At 43.6% G+C, this 15,041-nt stretch overlaps 1 long non-coding RNA gene across 1 annotated transcript in view; it reads right to left on the reverse strand.

Moving 5' to 3' along the window:
- Nucleotides 1–11,258, reverse strand: part of LOC139792818 (uncharacterized) — a 28,703-nt gene extending 17,445 nt beyond the window's left edge. The window contains exon 1 of the long non-coding RNA XR_011724404.1: nucleotides 11,144–11,258. This is a non-coding gene — a long non-coding RNA (uncharacterized lncRNA). The remainder of the gene's footprint in view (nucleotides 1–11,143) is intronic.
- Nucleotides 11,259–15,041: the final 3,783 nt, after the last annotated feature.

Here is a 15,041-nt window from a genome sequence, read left to right on the forward strand (position 1 = left end):
GCAGGCTGAACAGGAAACCTCGGGGTTTTTTTCTCCCTTCCCTGCCCTAAGCAGCCCTCGTGCTCACCAAGCAGCCAACTGGATGGAAAAGGCTCTGCGTTTCCCAGCCAGTGCTTGTGGCCATTTGGGTGCAGCAGCGGGTTCCCAGGCACGGGGCAGCCCCTCTGCCCATCCCCCGGCACCAGGCAGGAGCGCTCGGCTGCCTGCTTGTTAGATAGAACCACTCTGAGAGGGAGAGGATCGGGTGAGTAACAGAGAAGTCTTTTGTTTTCTACCCATTTTCCTGCTAAATATTTCCTTTGAGCGGGAGAGATTTATATCTGGCTCTTGCTCGGTGTTTTGCCGAATCTGCAGCCAGAGAGGGAGCAGCCCAAGACAGAGGGCGAGCTGATGAATGCAGCTGATTCAGGGCAGGCCACGACGTGCAAACAGAAACCCTTTGAAGGCAAGAGAGCCTTCTTTTGTGGGATGGCGCCTCGTGCTTAAAAAGAAGGGAAAAAAGGATGCTTTCAGGCCTGGGTACTCAGACTCACTGGGCATAGTTGTGTGTTGGGCTGCAAGGTGGCAACGGGGATGGGATGTCCTACACCTCCAGCATCCTGGCCCGGCCGCCTGTATCCTCGGTGAAACGCAGGGCAGTGCAAGGGATGGTGAGGCAGCAGGATCAGCTGTGTCTCTCACTGGGGTTGTGGCTGTGAAGTGATTACATATTTGAGTGCATTTGGGTGTTAGCTGAGTGCAGCTGCAGCAGCCATTAGTAGATTGGAAAGCCATACATTCAAATGGATATGGGGGTGTATATCAGAGTGTTGACGTTATTTTTCTGGCCTGTAGTTCATTGGAGTAAGGATTCAAGTGATCATGATCTTAAAAGTGGGACTAATACTAAGCCATTAGTATTAGTAATACTACAAATAATAAAAATAATTAAAAAATATTTTTTTTAATTGCAACTTGAAGCTAAATGAAAGAGTAAATAAAACACCCTTTCAGTAGATCTTGTACCACTAAGCTGAAGCATGATTTAGATCATGAAGCTGTAATGAGAAGAGGACATGTTGAAAAGCTTATGAGTATTCTATATTCATACTAAAGACACCAGCTTGGCATGGAGATGGGTAAACCATTTCACAGAAAACACCAGCACTGTGGATGCAGCCATTTCCCTTTGAGCTGCCCTAGAGAGGGACTGAAGGGTGAGGAGCATTGCACCTGTAAGATACCACTTCCAAGTATTTTGGTTTCTGAGTGGAGGAGCCATCGGAGACAGAAGTTTGAAACATCTTAGAAGATTATTCAAGCAGGAATAAGCTAATATGTGAACACAGCAATACGCAAAGAGGAGGCACTGGATACCTTGATGTTTCTGAGTAACTGGCAGGACTCACCCTGTTGCAGAAATGTCACATAAATGTTACTTAAACAAAAGACAAAATTATCATAAGTTTGGTATCAATTTGACATTTTCCAAGTACCAGCTTAACTGTAAAATATTCATATTGGCTTTTTTTTACTAGAGTTGAAGTGCAGAATACAGTATATTTTTGCAGGGAGCAAACTCCTGTGGAGGAAAGGTGCAGTGGGAGAGGCTGTGGGAGCTCATGGCGGAGTCCTGGTGAGAAAGGAGCTCCAAATTTCTTCTGTGCCCTGCAACACTTAGTATTCAATTGCAGCCTGGCAGTGTCATGAAATGAAGCAGAATTGTGAAGTTAGCAGCAAACTCAGTCCAAGCATGGTCCTGACCTGCGGGAGCGGTGCAGGGCAGCAGGAGGGCGCAGGGCACAAGGGGAGCCTGGCTCTCTGCTTGGGTTTGGACAGCTTGGCTGGATTTGCTTTGGAAAGCTGAATTCAGTTGTCAGTGCATAGATGCACTCCTCAGCAAAACCCCTGCCAGACTTCTCAGTAATTGGCACCTTCTGAACAAAAAGGCCAAAGACAAAATACGGGGGCAGACACGGAGCTTTAGGCTCAGCTCGCAGCATGCACTCACACAGAGGGCATTTTGGCTGCAGCTTGTTCAATTTAATTGTACTGTTACAGAGTGAGCTTCAGTCTCAGCATTTCATAATCAAGATACCCACTCTATCTCAGCAAAACAGAAGAACTGTGATAAGATTTTAGGTGCTCCTTTGTCTTTGTAACCCTGAGGGGAAGGTTTTCCTTAGTATTGCCAAGGCTTGTCACTGCTCAAATCGATTTATTAGTTTTTACTTCATCATTATTTTTTGTCATTCCTAGTTCAGCATCTTCAGATGTTTCCTTATTTTCTTCTGAAGGCTCCTGCTAGGCTTATTATGTCTGCTGGCATTTTGAGAAGGAAAATGTAATTGTAGTGCTGACTGAATGTCAAGTAATGCCATTATTAAAAAGTAGCTTACAACAAAACTCTTCTTTGATGTACTGGTTTTTACTTTTCAGTTGCTAAGATGAAAAGGAGAGTCAAGAAGTAGAAGGAATTGAGGGATGTCTTTATTTAAAAACAAGAATTAAAATAATTAAATCAAATTCATTACTTAAATCCAGACACTTTGTGACTTTGCAATGATCCCCAAGACCACCACCCACACTGTTCCAGCAAAGTTAGCACTGCATCCCCAGAGCAGCACAGTATAGTTTGAAGTACTGGAAAAGACAGGGCTTTCATCTGTTTCACACCTAAATGTATAACATAATGAATTGCAGAGCCTGATTGATAGACAGTCCATTAAGTTTAAAATTCAGCTAGACCTGGGGAGCCTCATCCAGTGTCTAAGGTGGCCCTACTTGGAGTGAGGGGCTGCCTGCAACCCCTTCCTGACCTAAATTGTTTTTGGATTCAATCAGGAACCTGGAGAGGACCCTTCATATTAAGGGACTTGAGACTGTTTGCCTTTTTTAGGCTTTCAGTTCTGAGTGGAGATACAGTGCCTACTAGGGCTCTGCAATGTAGATATCTGAGCAAAAATCAGAGCTGCACAGATTCTTTAGCTGATGACAAAATTTTCATACTGCAGAGCCAGCTGTAAAGTACCCTCCCACCCTCTGGGAGGCCACAAGGAAGGCAAAGCAAAATAAACTATTGTATCTGCAGACGAAACATTTGAATACAGCACTTTTTCAGTTAACCCCCTGAGCAAAAATGCCTGAAACCAGCAAGCAATTGCATCTATTACCTGCTTCCTCCCATCTATCTTCATGTGCATCATTCAGCATTTTAAAAAAAAGCTGTCCTTTCTGGTAACTCTCCTTTGTAATCCAGGAAGTGCAAAGTAAATACTTAGATTTACATAATAAATGGCTTGGCCTGTCTTCAAATAAGAGCATATAGTATAAATCACCTCTTAGGAAAGGATGTGTTTTAAAATTGGAACACCAGCTTTATGCATAAATCAGAAAAAGCACAACAGAAAAGCAAAGAAAAACATAGCAGAACTGAAAAAAAAAAATTTATTGCATTAACTTTTAGTGACAATACTGCCTGGGTGGAAAGTAAAGTGCACGTACGCATGCAGAAAACAGCAGAGCCTAGAACTAACATGCTTTGTTCAACATTGTAGTTTGCTCTTCGAAGCAGTGCTAATGTAATTCTGCTTTTGTGTCCTATTATGATAAGCAAAAATCCTTCCAAAGCTATAATGAAACAACTGGAAGGCTACAGGCAATAATTTTACTGGTTACTTAGATCAACTGATTTTACCCACAGTTTGCAAGCACCACAAAATTGCTAAAGCAAAATCCCAAAAAAACTGGAAGGTACATAACTATTTTTGTAGATGACCTGCCCTTATTTATTACTATCAACAAGTTTTTTGAAAATAAATCTGATTAATCTTTAAATAACCTAGCTCAAAGTGCCCTTCAGCTACTTTAGGTTTAATTAAAATCTACCTGCTATATCTTCTATATTTTTAAAAAGCAAACGCACAAGATGTGAATTCAACCTGTGTTTTTTAAACTGGGCAGAAACCTCTCCCACCATCACAAAGGCAATCAAGCTGAGATCATGTCTGGTTTTGACCTTTCAGAACATTGCTCTTCCTGCTCCCTTATTTTAGATCAGCTTTTTGGTTTGCTGCCTCTGCCTTTGCTTCTTGAAGCCAGGAGCCTATGGAGGGCTTGTGGTAAGAGACACGGGCAAGGCTGGGGGACCCCCAGAGTTCATCTGCTGAGATTGAGGATGTCAAGGCAGCAAGCACAGAGTTCCTTTAGAAAGATTCAGTGTGATGGCTTGTCACTGGGCATGACCTGGTGGCAGTGATCCTGCCCAGAGCTGGCTGTTCAGAGGAGGAGAGAAAAGCAGATGTTGCCTGATGCTGGGGCACTTGAAGTTGGCATTGCAGGTGGTGTCAGAGGCCCTGGTGCTGCCTGTGCTATTTGTTCTGCAGAACTGGCAGAGCATGTTACTCCCACGGGCCACAGAAATCCAGACTGGAGTGCAAGGACTCAGCTTTGCATGGTGGAATGAGTGAAATGTGTTTTGTGGTGCTTGGGCAGCGCAGCCCCAGAGCTTTGCCAAGCTTTGAGACAGTCTTGCTTCATCTGTATTGAAGAAGAAGCTTCTGAGAGTGCTCAAGGAGGAGCACACACGAGAAAGTGAGTACAGAGAGGAGTGAGTGTGTGTATGTGAAGAGAGAAGGAGAAATGTCTGCAAATGAATGAGTTGAAGCACCTTTTGCAAGCACCCTGCACAGCATTACCCTTCAAGGACCATACTGGTGAGCAAAGAGAGCTGTAATCCCTTCTTTTATCATATTCAGTGAAAGGTTCACTCACCTCTAAGGGTTATCAGGCAGCATTACCAGATACTAGTTACTAGATAAAGCCAAACTTTGTAGTGCTAGGAGCACAGAAGTCAGCAAACTTCACCAGACCTTTTGCAATGGAGAAAGAAGCAAGCTTCACACACCCTGCTCTCTCCATCTTCACACACCTGAGCAGGGCCAGCCACAGGGTCACTCTAGAATGAAACTACAAAGGCTGAGAAAACCTAAAGGGCAAAAGACAAGGACTCTTTTGTCTTCACAGTAGGAAGTCATCATGGAGGAGACCCAAACTGTGTAGAGGTGACCCTCAGGAAGCCCCTCAAAGGAGCTGTAGTTCCTGAACAGAGGTTCAAAATAGCTTTGCCCACGTTTGTGTCAGACTGCACCATTTGTACAATAATAGTACAGGGACTGCAGACTTTCCAGTCTCAGAGACGTTCTGTAAGGATACAATTCACTAATGCTGTTGGAAGATGCTTGGATGCTATAGGGAACAGCACCACAGAAATGCTTATAGACACTGAATTCATATTTGCATGTTCTAATTGTGCCTTTCTGTTCTCTAAAACTGAGTTTGTATTAGTTTTATGGAAATAGCTTTGAAACTCTGAGGAGGGAGTAGTGCCTGGGAGCAGCATCCTAAAATACAGAAGCCATTAGTCTGAAGGCTCTTACTGGTGAGAAAGAGGAAAGGATGCTTGGGAGCCTCATCTTTTTCCTGCCTGGCCCTCTGACCATGGAGTATTCTGTGGGACAATGTCTTGTTCTGGTCTCATTAGGCTTACAATAGTGAAAAAGCCAGGAGCAGTAGCTGGCGACACTTCAGGGCATGCTGCAGTTGCATTGGAATTAAAGTCAATACACTTGTCTGTAGAGAAGTAGAAGAAAAAAAAAAAAAAAACCAAACAGAATCTTATTCTGCTAATTTCTGCAATTTGAAGGTAAATCTGAGAACTAGGCAAATGCATATTTCACCTGAGGGGTTATCGCTCCTTTTTGATTTCTTTCAGAATACCTGTCAGTTATCGGATACAGATGCTTTCCTTCAGGATAAAGCTGTCTTTATGCAAAGCAGTATGTCTAATAGCCATCTGCAACTATTTAAACAAGTTAATTTTGCAATGACCGTAGTTGTCAAGCCAGAGCACCATTTGGGACAACAGTACAGGGATCCTAGATTCTAAACGGAATGTTACCTCATGCATTGTTTTCTGTCCTACTTGCAGAATTCCAGTTGATTTATCTCAAAATAAACATTGCTTTATGTAATTTGTACAAGTGCTAAAGCTACCGGTTTGGTTTTTTAATTACTATTTCGCTTTGCTTTAAACATGTGGGTTTAAACTTTAAACACTAAAGAAGCCAATGAGGGTTAAAACTTTGTATATTTTTAAATGACTCCTAAGGTCAAAAGTATTAAAGTACATGTTGCATTAAAATTGAGTGCTGTTTATGTATTTAACAGAGATGTATGTTTTTGCATTGTTAAAACAGATGATCTATGCTTTCTTTGGGGGGATCTGTACTCCAATATTGTCCAATAGCTTTCATATTCTAATAACTTTAAGTAAACTTCTAACATTTTGCATATGATTCATGATTCTGATTGCTTCTGTTTTATTATTTCTGATAATCTGACATGGTCTAACACTCTCTTCTCATTTGGAACAAGAAAAATATACCTCCTGGTGAGAAATTAATCCAACACGCAAATTGGTTTTGAATTATGAGCATGATGCTGCCAACTGCAAGGACTTAAATTGAAGTTAATGAATTACAAAGGTCTCTATAAAACCATGCAAGACAAGCTCTTTATTTCTACAAAGCTGCCAAGTGTTGTCGATATGGAAATACCACAGTCAGAGTACCACCTTTTTCTATACCAAATCTAAAACTTTTACCATTCCTGTTAAAGAAGCAGGACTTAAAAGGAGAGCATTGTTCTCATCAAGCCAGGTAAGCTCAAACATCATGAGAAGATCCTTCACCCATCCACCTGGCAAGACACCAAAGTTGTTCTTAGAAAACCGGAAAAATTCCATAAGCAAAAAACATTTAGTGTTCGCTTTAGAACAACTCATCCCTTGGGTATTCCTGAATGACTGAATCTGAACCAGCGAGAGACAGCAGAAGGCTGAATATGAGACCACAGCCTTAGATGTGTCTCCTGATGTGATACTTCCCCAGCCACTGTTTTTAAAAAGGTGTTGGAGAGATATGATGCCCAGGCTTTGTTCACACCTACAAATGACCCCTGGGACTCTGCTTCCCCCATTCTCCGGACACCAGCCCACAGCAGATTCAGACAATGCTCTCAGAAACAAGTCCAACTTCTCCAGACCACAAAGTAACAGTCTCACAAAATGTTTTCCATTTCAGGCACCCTGTGTCCTCCAGCATCCCGTACCCCTAAAGCCTGGCCTGCCTTAGGGCCCCTTAGACCTTGTCAGTGCTTCAATTCCTGCCTGCCTTGTCTCACCTACTATGCACTGGGGCTCCCCGGCCACTCTGCCCACATCCCCCCTGCAATGCAGGGCTCAGCAGTCCCCTGACCTCCCCAGGGAGTGTCCCATCTTCCCTGTGACAGGGCTGGGAACTGCAGGGTTGTTTCTTCTGTCCCCGGGTGCAGCGCAGGAGGCCTTATAGCAACTCCTGAACACAGCTCCAGCCGTGTCCACCTCCCCACTGCCAGCTGGAGGAAGGATGGGCTCATATCAGGGTCACCTTCCTGCCTGAGGCTGGCAGTGCCAGGCAAGGCTGAGGATGTAATTCATGCCTCTGGATCAGCAGAGGGTGACTCCCTGGGCAGCTCACAGGCACACACGCTTGGTAGCCTCTGGCACCCACTGTGGCTTTCCCCTGCCTGACCCTGTCCAGCTCTCCCTGCACAGAGCAAAACAACAACAAAACAAAAACAAAAAAACAAACAAACAAAACAAAAAACCAAAACCAAAACAACAACAACAACAAAACAAACAAACAAAAAAAACCAAAAACAACCCAAAACAATAATAACAACAGAAAAGAAGGTTACTGCCTTTCTGCCTGCCAGGGACCAGCTCATCAGGGCTGGGCCAAGGGAGCTAACATTCCCACAGCTTGGAAGGGCAGAACCTGCTTGAATACAGGTAGGAGGATTACTGCCACGCTGCCTCATTTTGAGTAGATTGATCAAGGCAAAAAATAAAAGTTTAAGCAGTCCCGTGTTTTGAGTTTGACTTTTTCAAACTAGGCATTATCTTTCAGGGACCATGCAGGACTTATTTCTCTTGCCCCAAGCAAGAAAGGGCCATATTGTTAGCTGGTGAAAAGGTATGCAGTATGGTTGTGAAGAGCGTTGTTAATTCACCTTAGTTTGCAGTCTTGAAAGTCTTCTCTCTCTCCCTCCTTCTCTCCATCAGCACACCCTCCTCTGATTGTTCCTCCATCACTAATGAAGACAACTAACTCTTCCCTTCATAAGGTATACTAATATATACTTTTTAAAAGGAAGTGTAGTGATGGGACAAGATGTAAATGGATTTAAGTTGGAAGAGGGTAGATTTAGGTTGGACTTTAGGAAGAAATTCTGTAGTGTGAGGGTGGTGAGACAATGGAACAGGAAGCTATGACTGCCCCCTCCCCTGGCGTTCAAGGCCAGGTTGGATGGGACTTTGAGCAATGTGGTCTAGTGGGAGGTGTTCCCCCTGACAGGGTGTTGAAACTAGATGATCTTTAAGGTCTTTTCCAACCCAAACCATTCTATGTTTCTGTGAAATATAATAGAGTTTGTTTTGCCAAAGAGCATAAGATAAGAGAGAGTACTCAACCACAAACAGAACCCCTCCTCCTCACAGACAGTACTGCACAGCACTTGCTTGTGTCTAATATTTAATGATAAGAGGTGGGGGTGTGGAGTGTGGGTGTGGAGACCACAGCTCTGCTGGAGGTGTATAGCATACACACTGCTGAAGGAAGGTCTGCTCTGTGCCAAGGAACAGAAAAAGGCTTGTTAGCACAGACAGGCAAAAATAAAATAAAGCCTGAAACTAACAGAGTCACAGCACAGAGGGCAAAATCATCTTTCAGCTGTGCTTGTCTGAAACAGCACTTCTGAGCAAGGTGTCAGATGACCACAGCAAATGCTTCCCTGGTCCCTGCAACCTGGCAGAGACTTGCAGGGAGGAAAGCCAAAGCTTAGGAGTCACTTCTGAGGGAGATACTTCCCAGAAGCAAGTCAAGCATTAATTAACTCTCTACACAGGCTGTCCTGTAGCTGTGAAAAAGCAAGCCTCTTCCCTCTGGGTTACCTAAAATGTGCAGACTCATCCTCTGTCCCACGAGCAGAAGAGTTTTCCCAGCAGCTGGAGCCAGTGCTCTCAAACCTACTGCCAAAAGGGACTGTTCCATGTTGAGTCCACCTGCCACGAGTGGGTAGTTAATTCACAAATCATTCAGTGCAGCACTTCTTTGAAGAACCAGGTGTTTGGGTGGCAAACCCCACTGATGGAAATGTAGCCACCACAGTGGAACCTTCACAACCACAGCTCTTACACTTTTACCTTAGTTCTGGGAAAGAAATGGGGTGATGTAGCAACACCCAGACCTTTCACCCAGCTGTCTTACAAACTGGGTGATTGTGTAAGCCATCACAGGTTTGCTTTAAACAACATTAACTGTTGTTCCAACTTATATTTTTTATTAATTTCCAATCACATACTACTTTTAAAAAGGCCCTCAGTTATTTTGGTTAATTACAAGAGGTTTTTAGTTTGATGAGACATGGTTTGATGAGACCAAACCCAACACTTCTGGGTGAGCTCTGGGTCTGCAAAGGGTTCATCAGTATATGAACACCACGGAACCACTTGACAGTCTAAAAGTAACATTAATATTAGATACTAAAAGCATTTAAATATGTGCCAGCCCCCTGTGGTGGTACCTGAAGGAGGTGAAGGAGGCCAGTGATGCTTCAGCTCCAGCTGGGTGTTTTCTGTGGACTTTCTTAGGGGGACTGAATGGAAGACAAGAATCAGAGACCAAGAGGAGAAGACAGCAGCACCTGCCACAATACATAATACAATTCCGTGCAAAGGAAATAAGATGTTAACTAGCTGAATTTTTTTTCTTACTGTTTTGACTGTAAAAATCCTCTTCCCTCTTTCTTCTCAACCCTATCAGCCACACAGCTCAGTGACAACCCCAAAGAAGAAATTTTATCATTTGTACTCCTGCCCCTCTCAACAATATAAATTCAAAATACAAGCTCAGGTGATGGAACAAAATCTGCTGTTAATTCATGATTGCTGGCTTGCTGAAAGGAACACAGCCCTCCAAAAATGCAAGTGTTCTCTCAGTGCAGTTCATTATACCCTGACAAGCTTTGACAGCAAGAGGTGAAGCTGCCTAGAACTGACAAGAAGCAGGCTCTAATTCAAGAACTTAATTTCAGGTCTGTAGAACCACTCATTGAGCAAAACACCCAGATCTTCTGCTATAAAACAAAGGCTAAAATGTTGCACAATACTTAAAAGAAAAAAAAATCCACACAAGGCAAGAAGCTCTAGAAAAAGTTTGAGTGAAAAGGCCCCTGTTTTCTCATGGCCCATGGCAGGCAGTACATCCTCTTCATTCATAATAATTTATTCTTTATCTTAACCTTTCATGCTGAAAAAAATATAAATAATTATGCAGAGAACATTGAGAAACATGAAGAGAGTAGCATTCCATCAAATGCTCGACTTCTAAACACACAGCCTGCTACAGTTATATCCCTTATGCTATGGATGTGGTGTTTTACACTGGATACACCCATCTCAGCTAGAAATAATGTTAGTCATTACAGTAATTCAGGAACAACAGTATAGGCAGTAACAGAGAATTTTTACCACATTTATTGTCTTTTTCTAAGCACTTTAAAATCTTTATAAAACATCTATGGGTAGAACTAATTTTTTTCCCTTTATAATAACGACAGTAAAAATAAAAATGCTCTGCACTCCTGCAAATGTGGTTGGAAACTAGCAGATTTATACTTTTTTTTTAAGTTATTTGAATTGCTGATGGATAACGTGAAAATCCAACCTCAGCATAAACCTGACACTTTATAGTTTTATGTCTGTGTAACTAGAGTATGCTACCCTAGAAACACTGCTCAAAATCTCATAGCACGTCTCAGCTAAGCTTCCATTTCTTACAGAAATTATTCCGGTTGCAGGGAGTCAAATGTGTCAATGCAACAGGCAAAGGCTTGGATGGATACAGAAACAAAATAAGATACTTGAGAAACAAAAGATAGGGCTTGCTACAAATTTCAACCCCTGCAGGAAGATTCTTACTCCATACATAAAGAAGTAAACTATTTGAAATTCAAAAAGATAAAAACAAAAATTAAAGAATTTTAAAAAGCTCAAATTTCTTACCGCTTCATTTTATAGTGTTCCATACATCTTCAAAATGTCTTTCATCTACCTATGCGCTATCACTTTTAACTCATCTATCCCTCCACACAAGTCTATGAAGGTAAGTTGATGCTGCCAAACCATGATCTCTTGAGATCACCAGCTTGGAAGGGTAAGTATTTTGGCCATGCTATATTTACTTAGCATGACAGGGTTTTATGTGTAAGTGCAGCTTCTCTTTGCTGAAGTGCCAAGGTGCAGTGACAAGTCATCAGACCTGGCTGTGACTTGGGGAGGAAGGTCTCCTGGGGCCACCAGCTGAGCCCCGGCTGTCCCTGAGGGCTGTCTCTGGGGGCAGTCCCTGGGGGTTGTACCCCAGCCTGCAGTGGCACTTGGCAGCAAACACCTGGGTGAACATCACCTCCAGGGCTCATGGTCAAAGCCACCCCAACACCAGGGTCAGCTGTAGTGAATGTTCTGTGAACCACGAGACCAAAGATATTCAGATGGATGGAGTGCCCCTTCTATAAAGGCAGGCTGAGAAACTTGGAGATGTTCAATCTGGAGAGAAGACTCCAGGGAGACTTTAATAGTGGTCTTCCAGTACTTGAAGGGGCCTACAGGGAAGCTGGGGAGGGACTTTTTACAAGAGCATTTAGTGACAGGACAAGGGGTAATGGTTTTAAGATGAAAGATGGTAGATTCAGGTTAGACATCAGGAAGAAATTCTTTAGTGTAAGGGTGGCTTACACGACATCCACAGGGAGGCTATGGATGCACCATCCCTGAAAGTGTTCAAGGCCAGGTTGGATGGGGCTTTAAGCAACCTGGTCTAGTGGGAGGTGTCCCTGCCCATCCAAGGGGGTTCCACATTCAGCCTGTATAATAGCATTGTCTGTATAAAATGAGGCATGCTTTGGTTTTTTGGGGTTTTTTTGTTTGTTTGTTTTAATGGTTCAGTTGTATGGTCAGACTGAAAGCTTGATGCTGAATAGCATGTGCAGAGGCTACCTGCTACAGCCCGTGTCAGCTGTCTGATGCTATAGCTCAAAGGAAATATATCACATCAAAGACCTGGTGGGCAGGTGTTTAAATAAACAGAAAAGGACAAATTGGGAAATTCTCTGGAAAAGACAGCTGGCAACCATATTTACTGTGCCACTCCTTCTTCAGCCACAGTATTCATCTGATAGCTCTGATAAAACAATTTATAGTCAGTAATGATTAGTTCTTTGATGGCTCAATACATTTTAAGGTGTTTTTTAGCATCCTGTCAACTGCTCGTGAATAGAAGTCATGAACAAAATAAAAGCAACTTATCAGCACTCATGCAGCAAATTAATGCTCTGGGGAAAAGAGAGCTGCCTGTCTTAAGAGGCCTCTACCATGCTAAGCCTTCCCTATTTTACTTATAACTGTGGAATTAATAACTTTTTATTTCCATTTCTCAGAGGCAGAGGTTGTCTTCCTTAAGAAATATATAAATGGAAATATTCTTTGAGTCTGTCATGTTTGAAGCACATTAGTCAATGTCACAGGACAATTATTCATCAAGCAGCGAGCTTCCAGAACGTGCCACTTGTTGCTTTCCACTGCTACCAAAAAAGGGAGCATTCATCAAGTGTGTTTGGTCATCTTTGAACATTCTCAGTCCTATCCTGCCAGCTAGTGTACTGGGGGAGCAAGTGCCAAGTGTGTCTACAAAACAAGACGCAGGGGCTGCACAACCAACACTATGAAAAATTAGGGATACAAGTTCACAAATCGAGCCTTGCACTTGATAAACAATGCAAGGGCTCCCTCTCCTCAGCTCCTTTAATGCCTAAATGTGTAACGATGCCAGCCATTCTGGTGAAAGACAAGTTCCCACCTTTCTCCCCACCCTCCTCCACTACTTTTTAATACAGGACTGTTGCTGTCACACAAACCCAAACTTGGCAAGGATTTATTCAAGCTCTGACTCAACTATCTGAATTAAATTACAGTCCTGAACCAAACATACCTGCACCTCCTTTGGGTAGCCAGGTTCAGGGGTGAGCTTCCAGAGAAAACCATCAGGCTGGTTCCAGTACAAACTTTTCAGAGCTGTACCCAGCTTGAGCATTGCTACCCTGCCTGCTTGCAGCACCATGTCAGCACATTTCTCTACCCCCATGCAACTATTCCCACATGGTACAAAGGCACTTTTATTCCCCTCCTCCCATTCCAGCAAGATCACCTGAGCCTCTCTGTTCCTTCACACTGTCCTGGTTTGGGCCAGGATAAAGGTGATTTTTCTAAGTTTCTTGTAGATGGTTGAACTTGCTGGGGTTGACAGCAAGTTTCTCAAATGGAGTATTCCATCCCATGTGCGTCATCCTCAGTATGGAGTTGGGGGATCACGAGGACTGAGCCACACCCTTACCAGCTGATCGGCCTCACCTGAGATCACCAGCAGAAGTGCTGGGTACCACCCCCCTTAACAGCTAATTGGTCTCACCTGTAGCACTATAAAAGACCAGCAGAAGCTCCTGGCCTGCCTGGCTGCCTCCCTGGCTGGCTGCCTGGTTGCTTGCCCGCTGCCCTGCCTGCTTGCTTGCTTGCTTGCTTGCTTGCCTGCCTGCCTTCACCTGGCATCTTGGAAGGATCCCATCCATTCATCTGCCTGTGGTCCTGATCCGTGCCAGCCTACACCTCCAGTCTGTTTGCCTGCCTGTGTTCCTGCCTCCTGTGTGTCCAGCCTGGACTTTCCCAGGGCTGCCCTGCAGCCTTGGTTTGCGTGAGAATTATTGGGGGGAAGGGGGAAGGAATCTGATATTCATTCTCTTGTATATTTGTATTAGCCTCCAACCCATAAGTCTCTCTCCCTTATGCTCTCTTCTTTCTTATCAAGGAGGAGAGAGAGATTAATAGAGAGCGTCTGTTACTCGGTTTAATTGCCGGGCCAGTGTTAAACCGTGACACACACAAAGAATTCTGCTGTACAGTTCCACCAGCAGAAAGGAAGATACAGGATCAGTATCTATTAACTTTCCCAGACTGCATCAAAAGCAGCACGACCAGCAGCTTGAGGTAGGTGGTTCTGTCTCTCTGCTCTGCCCCTGTGTGACCCCAAGTGGAGTACTGTGTCCAGTCCTGGAGCCCCCAACACAAGAATGATATGGACAAATGGACAGACCTTTGAAGGGAGTCCAGAAGAGGACCAGAAAGGTGGTATTTGTGCCAAAGAGAGACCTCCTAGCAGCCTTCCAGTACCTGACAGGGGCCCACAGGAAAGCTGGGGAAGGACTTTCTAGAAGGAAATGAAGCAACAGAATGAGGGGTAATTGCCTTAAACTGAAAGAGGGTAGATCTTAAGGTTAGCCATGAGGATGAAATTTTGTAGTGTGAGGGTGATGAGACACTGGAACAGGTTGCCCAGAGAAGCTGTGAGTGCCCCATCCTTGGCCAGGTTAGGTGGGGCTTTGAGCAACCTGGTCTAGTGGGAGGTGTCCCTTCAATTTAACATTGAAGTTAATGTGGGGATTAAAGAAAAGATGGGCCTAAAGTGGATGCAGTACTTCTTGCACGTAGATCACACTAACTACACCTGAGTAAACCTTCTTCATCTGTACTAACTCCAAGGAACTCCCATATTACATACTAAAAACCTGACTGTGCCTAACAAAGCAGACAGGCTGTTGAGTAAAGTATCTGCTCCCTTTAGTACCTTGATCTTCAAGTAGGGCAGCTATTACTAAGTCTTACATGTGAAAAAAATTATAACAAGTGGGGTGACAAAATTGATTTGACCTCTATTCCTTTTCCATCTCTTGCTTCCATTTCGTTTAATTTATTGAATTTTTTTTTTTCTGTTTATTCAGCAGAACTCAGGAAGGGGACCCAACAGAAAAGCAGTACTTATCCACTGTGTACGTCTAGATGAAAAACTATCAGCTAT

Source organism: Heliangelus exortis, chromosome 2 (genome assembly GCF_036169615.1).
Source record: "Heliangelus exortis chromosome 2, bHelExo1.hap1, whole genome shotgun sequence".
Classification (NCBI taxonomy): domain Eukaryota; kingdom Metazoa; phylum Chordata; class Aves; order Apodiformes; family Trochilidae; genus Heliangelus; species Heliangelus exortis.